This window comes from Triticum dicoccoides, chromosome 3B (genome assembly GCF_002162155.2).
Source record: "Triticum dicoccoides isolate Atlit2015 ecotype Zavitan chromosome 3B, WEW_v2.0, whole genome shotgun sequence".
Taxonomy (NCBI): Eukaryota; Viridiplantae; Streptophyta; class Magnoliopsida; order Poales; family Poaceae; genus Triticum; species Triticum dicoccoides.
Genome location: NC_041385.1, coordinates 669,158,964 through 669,167,811, shown reverse-complemented (window position 1 = coordinate 669,167,811; position 8,848 = coordinate 669,158,964).

Here is an 8,848-nt window from a genome sequence, read left to right as displayed (position 1 = left end):
CCTGTTCACATCGTTTGGGGCTGTGAGCGAAACTCCGGCCGGATCTCCTCATGGATGGAACCCGAATAGGCGATAAACCTGGACTAGAGACTTGAGTGTTTAGGTAGGTCGTGGTCTACACCCACGTCGGCTTTCGCTTGAAGTCTGCCGAGCACATGTCGTGTGCAGACGCTAAGTGGTGGAAACATGTATGAAGAAGTACACCCCTGCAGGGTTAACATCATCTATTCGAATAGCCGTGTCCATGGTAAAGGACTTCTGGGTTGCTTATATCAGTTCATAGACAAGTGAAAGTGGATACTCTAAAATACGCAAGATAAGCGTGAGTGCTATGGATGGCGCTCTCGTAGGGAGACGGGAGCGGATCCATAGTGGTGTATTGATATGGGGAATATGTGGACTCGTGTGCGCCACCTCAAAAGAGTTACATTGCAGTCGTAGTTCAGGATAGCCACCGAGTCAAAGCTGGCTTGCTGCAGTTAAACCCCACCATCCCCTTTGTTGATAATGATGCATATGTAGTTAGTTCTGATGTAAGTCTTGCTGGGTACATTTGTACTCACGTTTGCCTATTTTATGTTTTTGCAGAGAGACTTCGGTCTCACTAGTAGTTTCGCGTGGACTTCGACGTTTAGCTTGTTACCTCAGCTACGATCTTGTGCCCCGGCAGGATCTGGTAGATAGTCAGGCTTCTCAGCCTTTTTCAGTTATAGATGTCTGTACCCAGGCATGATAGCTTCCGCTTGTGCTTTGATTTGTATGCTCTGATTGTTGGGTCATGAGACCCATGTTTGTAATATCTCGCTCCTCGGAGCCTATTGATAAATTACTTGAGTCATAGAGTCATGTTGTGATGCCATGTTGTATTTGCACATATCGAGCATATTGTGTGTATGTTATTGAAATGCTTGGTATGTGTGGGATCTGACCATCTAGTTGTTTATCTTTAGTAGCCTCTCTTACCGGGAAATGTCTCCTAGTGTTTCCATCGAGCCATGGTAGCTCGCTACTGCTCCGGAACACTTAGGCTGGCCGGCATGTGTCCTTCTTCGTTCCTGTGTCTGTCCCTTCGGGGAAATGTCACGCGATGAATACCGGAGTCCTGTTAGCCCGCTACATCCCGGTTCACCGGAGTCCTGCTAGCCCAGTGCTACAGCCTGGATTCACTCGCTGATGACCGACACGTTCGATGCTGGGTCATGGATGCCTGTCCCTGTAAGTCTGTGCCACTTTGGGTTTACGACTAGCCATGTCAGCCCGGGCTCCTTATCATATGGATGCTAGCGACACTGTCATATACGTGTGCCAAAAGGCGCAAACGGTCCCGGCAAAGGTAAGGCGACACCCGTGGGAATACCGTGCGTGAGGCCGCAAAGCGATATGAGGTGTTACATGCTAGATCGATGTGGCATTGAGTCGGGGTCCTGACATTTTCCCAAATGCAACAACTTCACAGGCATTCGCCTTCTTCACAGGCACCGGGCCTTTTCCAAAACGCGGCTACTTCACAGGCATTCGCCTTCTTCACAGGCACCGGGCCTTTTCCAAAATGCGGCTACTTCACAGGCATTCGCCTTCTTCATAGGCACCGGGCCTTTTTCAGGGGTAAAATCTTCGGAGATGTTGAATGTTCCACGCGTTCTGGACGGGCACCCTCTCCTGGGTCTCCAAGCGCGTGGAGCCGAGCCTGGAAGCATGAACAACCTTGAACGGGCCCTCCCACATGGGAGAGAGCTTATGCAGTCCCTCCCTGGAGAGAACCCGTCTAAGCACGAGGTCCCCTACCTCAAGAGTCCTGGGGCGGATGTTGCGGCAGTGGTATCACCGCAGTGCTTGTTGGTACCTTGCTGCTCGTAGCGCGGCTTCTCGGCGATGCTCCTCCCCCAGCATGAGATCCGTCCCCCGCATGGCGTCCTGCTGTGCCTCATCGAACGCCAGGACCCGTGCGGAACGACGTCTGACCTCGTGAGGGAGAACGGCTTCAGCTCCATAAACCAGAAAGAACGGGATCTCGCCAGTCGGCTTGGTCGCGGTCGTGCGAATAGACCACGGCACAGACTGGAGCTCATCGTACCAGCCCCTGCCGCAGGCCTCTAGCTTCTTCTTGAAGGTCCTGGTTTTGAGGCCCCTCAAGACCTTTGCGTTGGCTCGCTCGGCCTAGCGGTTGCTCCGCGGGTGCGCTACCGAAGCGTAGCATATCTGCATTCCAAGGTTAGCACAATATGTTTTGAAGAGGTTACTGGTGAACTGCGAACCGTTGTCGGTGATGATGCGGTTTGGCACCCCGAATCGGCTCACGAGGCCTTTGATGAACTTGACCGCGGAGCCTGCGGGGATGGTGCGGACAGCTTCCACCTCAGCCCACTTGGTGAACTTGTCCACGGCGACGTAGAGGTAGCGATAGCCTCCTGGCGCCCGAGGGAACGGGCCCAGGATATCCAGCCCCCAGACTGCGAATGGCCATGAGAGGGGTATAATCTGCAGACCTCCCGCCGGCTGATGGATCTGCTTGGCATGGAATTGGCAGGCCTCACAAGCTTTCACCAGTTCCACGGCGTCATTTAGTGCCGTGGGCCAATAGAACCCGCTGCGGAACGCCTTGCCAACGAGAGTCCGTGATGACGAGTGATGCCCACAGTCTCCACCGTGTATGTCTGCTAGCAGCTCCTTCCCTTGCTCCCTGGAAATGCAACGTAGGGACACATCATTTGGTCGTCTCCGGTAGAGCTCTCCATCCTTGATGCAGTATGCCATGGCCTGCCACGCCACATGCTCCGCTTCCTCCTCCTTTTCCGGCAAGGCCCCTTGTGTCAGGTAGCTCCTGAGCTCTGTGATCCAGCACCCTTCCTAAGGCTCCAGCGCCAGGAGCAGGCGCGCTCCTGAGGTCGGGCCACAGACTGGGGCTCTCGAGGCAGGTGGCTGGGGGAGCTCCTCCCGAGGCTGCACCGTGCTTGACAGTGATGGCGTCGCCGAGGGCTTGAAGAGCCGCTCCTCGAAGACGCCAGGCTCCTGAGGTAGCCGCCTGGATGCCCTTTTGGCGATGTCATCAGCCTCTTGATTGGTTCCGTGAGGCACATGCTGCAACTCCAGCCCCCAGAACTGCTTCTCCATCCTGCGGACCTCCGCGAGGTAGGCTTCCATGTGCTCGTCCTTCGGCTCGTATACTTTGTTGGAGAAGTTGACGAGGAGCCGCGAATCACCCTTGATGTTGAGGCTCTTCACCCCCAGGGCGACTGCGGCTTTCAGGCCTGCTATCAGGCCTTCGTATTCTGCTATGTTGTTGGAGACCTTTTCTCCGTGCTGGAAACAGAGTTGCACGGTGTAGTAGAGCTTGTCTTGAGTGGGAGATACGAGCACCGCACCAGCCCCCGTGCCGTGTCAGGAGAACGCCCCGTCGAAGTACATGACCCAACCGTCCGGTGCCTCACTTTCCGGGGAGAGTGATCAATCCTCGCCAGCCTCGAGGCCTGGCGCCTCTGCCCATTCCGCCACGAAGTCCGCAAGCGCGCCCCCCTTGATGACTCTGGTTGTGCTGAATTCTAGCTGAAACGCTTGCAGCTTGATGTTCCACTCAGTGACTCTTCCAGCTGAGTTGGGGCTCCTGAGCACCCTTTCCAAGGGGTACGCTGAGACGACCTTGATGGGATGGCCTTGGAAATAGTGTCGTAGCTTGCGCGAGGCTACCAATAGCGCGAGGAGGAGTTTCTGAGGCATGGGGTACTGCACCCTCGCGTCCCGTAACACCGTGCTGACAAAGTACACAGGGTGCTCGACGAGGTTGGGAGTGCTGGCGCTGCTAGCGTCCTCCAGAGGCCGGGGCGCCTCCTGAGACAATGGAGCCCCCAGCGGCTGGTCGCTTGGGGGGGGCTCTTCTATTCCGGGTGTTCTTCCCTGCAGCGGCTGATCCTTCTTGGTTGCGGTCGCGGTCTCTGTGGGGCCCTCTTGGTCCTGCTTTGCTTTGACCTGGACGGTTGCTGCGGCCTTGGCCCAACGCTCCTCCCTAACCGCCACCAGGGCTGCGCTGGCAGAGTAGGGGGTGGCCGCAAGGTAGAGTACCAGGGGCTCTTGGGGACGCGGAGCCACCATCACCGGAGGGCTGGTTAAGTACCTCTTGAGATCTTGGAATGCCTTGTCGGCCTCTTCAGTCCATTTAAAGGGGACCTTCTTCGTCATCATCTTGAAGAAGGGCAGCGCTCGTTCCCCCAGCTTGGAGATGAAGCGTCCTAGTGCGGTTACACGCCCGGTGAGCTTGCGCATCTCTCTGAGGGTCTTCGGGCTCATGTCCTCGACTGCTTTGACCTTTTCTGGGTTGGCCTCGATGCCCCGGTGGGACACGAGGAAGCCCAGGAGCTTGCCCGAGGTGACTCCAAACACACACTTCTTCGGGTTGAGCCACATGTCCACTTTGTTGAGGCTCGCGAAGGTTTCCTCCAAGTCCTGTATCAGGGTTTTTGCCTCCTGAGACTTCACCACAATGTCATCAACGTAAGCCTCACCATTCCTCCCGAGCTGCCGACCCAAGGCGATGTGCATCAGCCGCTGAAAGGTCGCACCTGCATTGCGCAGCCCGAACGGCATGCATGTATAGCAGTACACTCCACACGGGGTCAGGAAAGCCGTCTTTTCCACGTCCTCTACTGCCATCTTGATCTGGTGATAGCCGGAGAAGGCATCCAGGAAGCATAACAGGTCGCACTCAGCGGTGGAGTCGACGATCTGGTGGATGCGAGGGAGCGGGAATGGATCCTGTGGGCAGGCCTTGTTGAGGTTGGTGAAGTCGACACACATGCGTTCCATTTCCCCCTTCTTCGGCACGACAACAGGGTTAGCCAACCAATCTGGGTAGCGGACCTCGCGAATGACCCCTGTCGCCTCTAGCTTGCGGGTCTCTTGGACGATGAAAGCTTGCTTTTCAGTGGACTGCCGCCTCGCTTTCTGCTTCACGGGGCGCACGTTGGGGCACACATTGAGGTGATGCTCAATTACGCCCCTCGGGACCCCTGCTAGCTGATCAGGTTCCCACGCGAACACCTTCTTGTTCGCGCGTAGGAACTTCACCAAGGCCTCCTCCTGCTCGGGCTCGAGGTTGGCGCCTATGGTGAAGGTGGCATTAGTGGATCGTCCTTGTTGACCAATACCTGCTTGGTTTCCGCCTTGTCTTGGGTGAATAGCTGCTTCTTCTTGGCCGGTGCAGCCCCCTTGGGCTCATGGGCGTCTGAGCCGGCGGGCTGCGCCACCGCCGCGGTCTTGAAGGCAAGCTTGAGCGCTTGCAATGCATCCCCGGTGTCTCCGGACATGGTGAGGACGCCGCTACTCCCTGGCATCTTCATGAGGTTGTATGTTGGGTGAGTTGCGGCCATGAATCGGGCTAGTGCCGGGTAGCCGAGGATGGCGTTGTATGGGAGGCCGATGGGGGCGATGTCGAAGTCGATTAGCTCCGTGCGGAAGTTGTCGTAGGTGCCGAAGGTCACCGGAAGGCGGATCTGCCCCAGGGAGCCGGTGGAACCGCCTCCGACGCCCAAGAAGGGCCTGCTGGGCTGAAGCCGCTCCGGCGGTACGTGGAGGAGGCTGAAGGCTTCCACCGAGAGCACGCTGAGGCCAGCGCCGCCGTCAATGAGGGTCCTGGTGACGGCCACCTGGCAGATGGTGGGGGTGCACAGCATTGGGAGCGCGCCCGAGCAGGCTGAGTTGGAGGGGTGATCATCTGAGCTGAAGGCCGGATCGGCTTTAGGCGCCGCCCAACCCGAAGGAGCCCCACGCTGCGCGGAAGCGGCGCTGATCGGGCGGACGACTGGCTTGATGTGGCGGCCTGAAGGTGGCGCCTGCGAGCCACCTAGGAGAGCTGCGACGACCGGGGGCGCCGGTGCAGCGTACTGGGCGAGGAAGAGGCCGCGCAGCTCCCCCAAGAGGCCACGGAAGTCGTTGGCAGGTGGAGCAGCCACATGCACGGGACGCCGGCGAGGTCCATGGGAAACTAGTTAGCCATGACCCTGTCGTCGCCCCGACCTTGAGGACGGCCTCCTCGTACGCCAGCAGGAAAGCCAGCGGATCGGTCGTGCCGTTGTAGCGCGATGGCATCTCCGGCTTGAACTTGTTCGGCCATTGCACCTACCGCAAGGCGGGGGCCAAGGCTCGGAGCCCCCTGGCCCCCATGCTGGCGCTAGCAACTGGAGCGGGCGGCGCGTTGCCCATCATGAGGGTGAATCACGGTGTTGGCGGGGGGCGGGTCTGTGGAAGGGAAAGCTCTGGCGCACCCCTACCTGGCGCGCCAAATGTCGGATTTGGGGTTCCGGCAGACCCTCAAGGTTCGAACTCTGGGGTGCACGCGGAGATCACACCTCCTACCTACTCGCGTCTCGTCGCCTCACAAAGATCTAAACTACACGAAGAACAACACAAGGGACACGAGGTTTATACTAGTTCGGGCCACCATTGTGGTGTAATACCCTACTCTAGTTTGTGGTGTGGTAGATTGCCTCAGGGGCTGGTGATGAACAATACAAAGGAAGAACTGCCTCGCGAGGGGAGGAGTTCTCGTGGAGGTGATGCCTCTTGGGAAGGATGGAATCTGGATCCGGTCCCCTTTCTTCTGTGGTGGCTAGTCCTATTTATAGAGCGAGGCCTTGGTCCTCTTCCCAAATATTGAGCGGGAAGGACGCCAACAATTGGCCATTTTGAAGGGGAACATCTAGTACACTTATCCTGGCTAAAGTCGGTCCTAGCCTGCCAAAGACTCTGATGGTGACGCCGGCTTGGGCTCCACGATGACCTCCATCCTGTCGTTCTGCTGGTCTTGATCTTGTTGCACCGAAATGGTTGCCTTTGCTTGATACTATTGCCTGCGCTTGCCCCATTTGCACCAAAGAGGAAACAAGGACTCTGCGCAGGCCGGCCCGCCTGGCGCCCGCCTGGCTTCGCTCGTCATGGCTTGCGTCATGGGCACCTCGTGAGGTACCCTGCCTTGATCTCTCCGCCTTCTCGCGAGCCAGCCTGACGAGGCTGTGCCCGAGGAAGCTTCCTGTCGTCCGCCCCGCGAGGCTTGGCCCCTCGCGAGGGTCTTGAGCATGTGTTGATGAAGATGGGCCGTACTGGGCCACTCCCTGAGCCACGCCGCAGGCCGCAGGCAGGCAAGTCTGGGTACCCCCGTTCTCAGAGCGCCGACAGCCGCATGTTGGGTGCCAGGTCCGAAAAGCAACAAGCGAGCGGCCTATGCGTCCAAAGAATAGGCTAGTGTGTGGATAGGTTCGACTCTCGGCTCGCCATGACGGAAGACGGGATGTCACCCCCTCCCCCGTCGCGCCGATGCGGGCGACATGAGGGCCTTCTTCGTGGCGATGCTGGTGTTGTGGGCCGTGTCGACGGGGTTCGAGATTGGGTCCTGGGGCCGACGCGAGCTGGTGGACATGCCCGCCGGCTTCGCCTTCTTCCAGGCCGCCAACACCGCTGTCTCCCGCGACCCGCTCTTCGTCAACACTGCCGTCTCGCTCCTCCACTCTTCCCTCACCTCCACCTCAGGTCCGGCCTCCTGTCCATATGGGCTGTGTTCTGAGGAGTTGACCTCCAAGAGATTCTTACCGTTTCATTGCTGCAACTACTATCTTTTCAGTTCCACTACCTGAGGACACAAGTTTTCAAAATTGTTTTCAATACTCTTGGTGCTGAGAAGATTTAGGTGTGACCTCAGTACTGGGAGAGTCTCTAGGGCTACTGCCATATCTAGTATCGTTGCATTTTTTTAAGTATGAGGTAGACAAATTTGCAAAGTTTCGGTTATGTGTTGATGGTGGTTGTTACAATGGAGCAGTATTGTGATATTAAGTTGCTTTTATTTATGTAGTTCCGCTCCTTGTATCAATTATGATAAATTACATAACCAAGATTTTGGAACATCATAGGTGGGGATTCAAGTAGTACACCTAGGTCCTTTGTTATGGTATTCAAGTGACTTCGATGTCAAGTGTTGATTTCATATCTTTCTAAGTGGTGCTCTCATATTTTCTATGGAGTGCCAATCCTTTTGATCAACCAATTGTTCTTCAACCGATGTGCTTCTTTTTGAGATAGTTCTAATCCTCTTCATCATTTGCAAGACCAATCCTCGGCTTTTCAACCTTATTCTTTTCATCCGTCTGGAGCATTAACTTTTTCCCACCCTCCCACCTTCTTTTTCTTCAAGAAGTTATAGATGATCAATTCATGTGTTCTTTTATTCATGTTAACCCTCTTCATCCTTTTTCATTGAACTCTGCCTACCTTAAAAATAACATTTGTCTGCCAATTTTTTGACACCAAATCAATATGCTCCACGTTAGTCACGGACAATTTTCTTTCCTCTTCTTCTTCTAGATCGAACTATGGGCAGTTTTTTTTGCCAGAATCTGGGGATTCTTCCAGAATCCGACACCCTGATTCTCGCAAAAGAATTGGCCTATGTTCGTTTCAGATTTCGCAAAAGAATTGGCCTATGTTCGTTTCAGATTTCGAAGGATCGGTTCTCTCTCTCCAGGGTGGGGCCCGCCTGTCGGGTTCCAGGCCCGGAAAGCAACAAGCAGGCGGTCCAATCCAAGCGGCCGACGAAGAGGAGAGGGGGCTAGCCGGCTAGCGTGTGGACGGGTGGGGCTCTCGGCTCGCCACGACGCCCCCATGCCGCCGCTCCGTCGCGCCGCGGGCGACACGAGCGCCTTCTTCGTGGCGACGCTGGTGCTGTGGGCCGTGTCGGTGGGATTCGAGATCGGCGCCCGGAGCCGCCGCGAGCTGGTGGCCATGGCCGCCGGCTTCGCCTTCTTCCAGGCCGCCATCACCGCCGCCGTCTCCCGCGACCCGCCCTTCGTCAATACTGCCGTCTCGC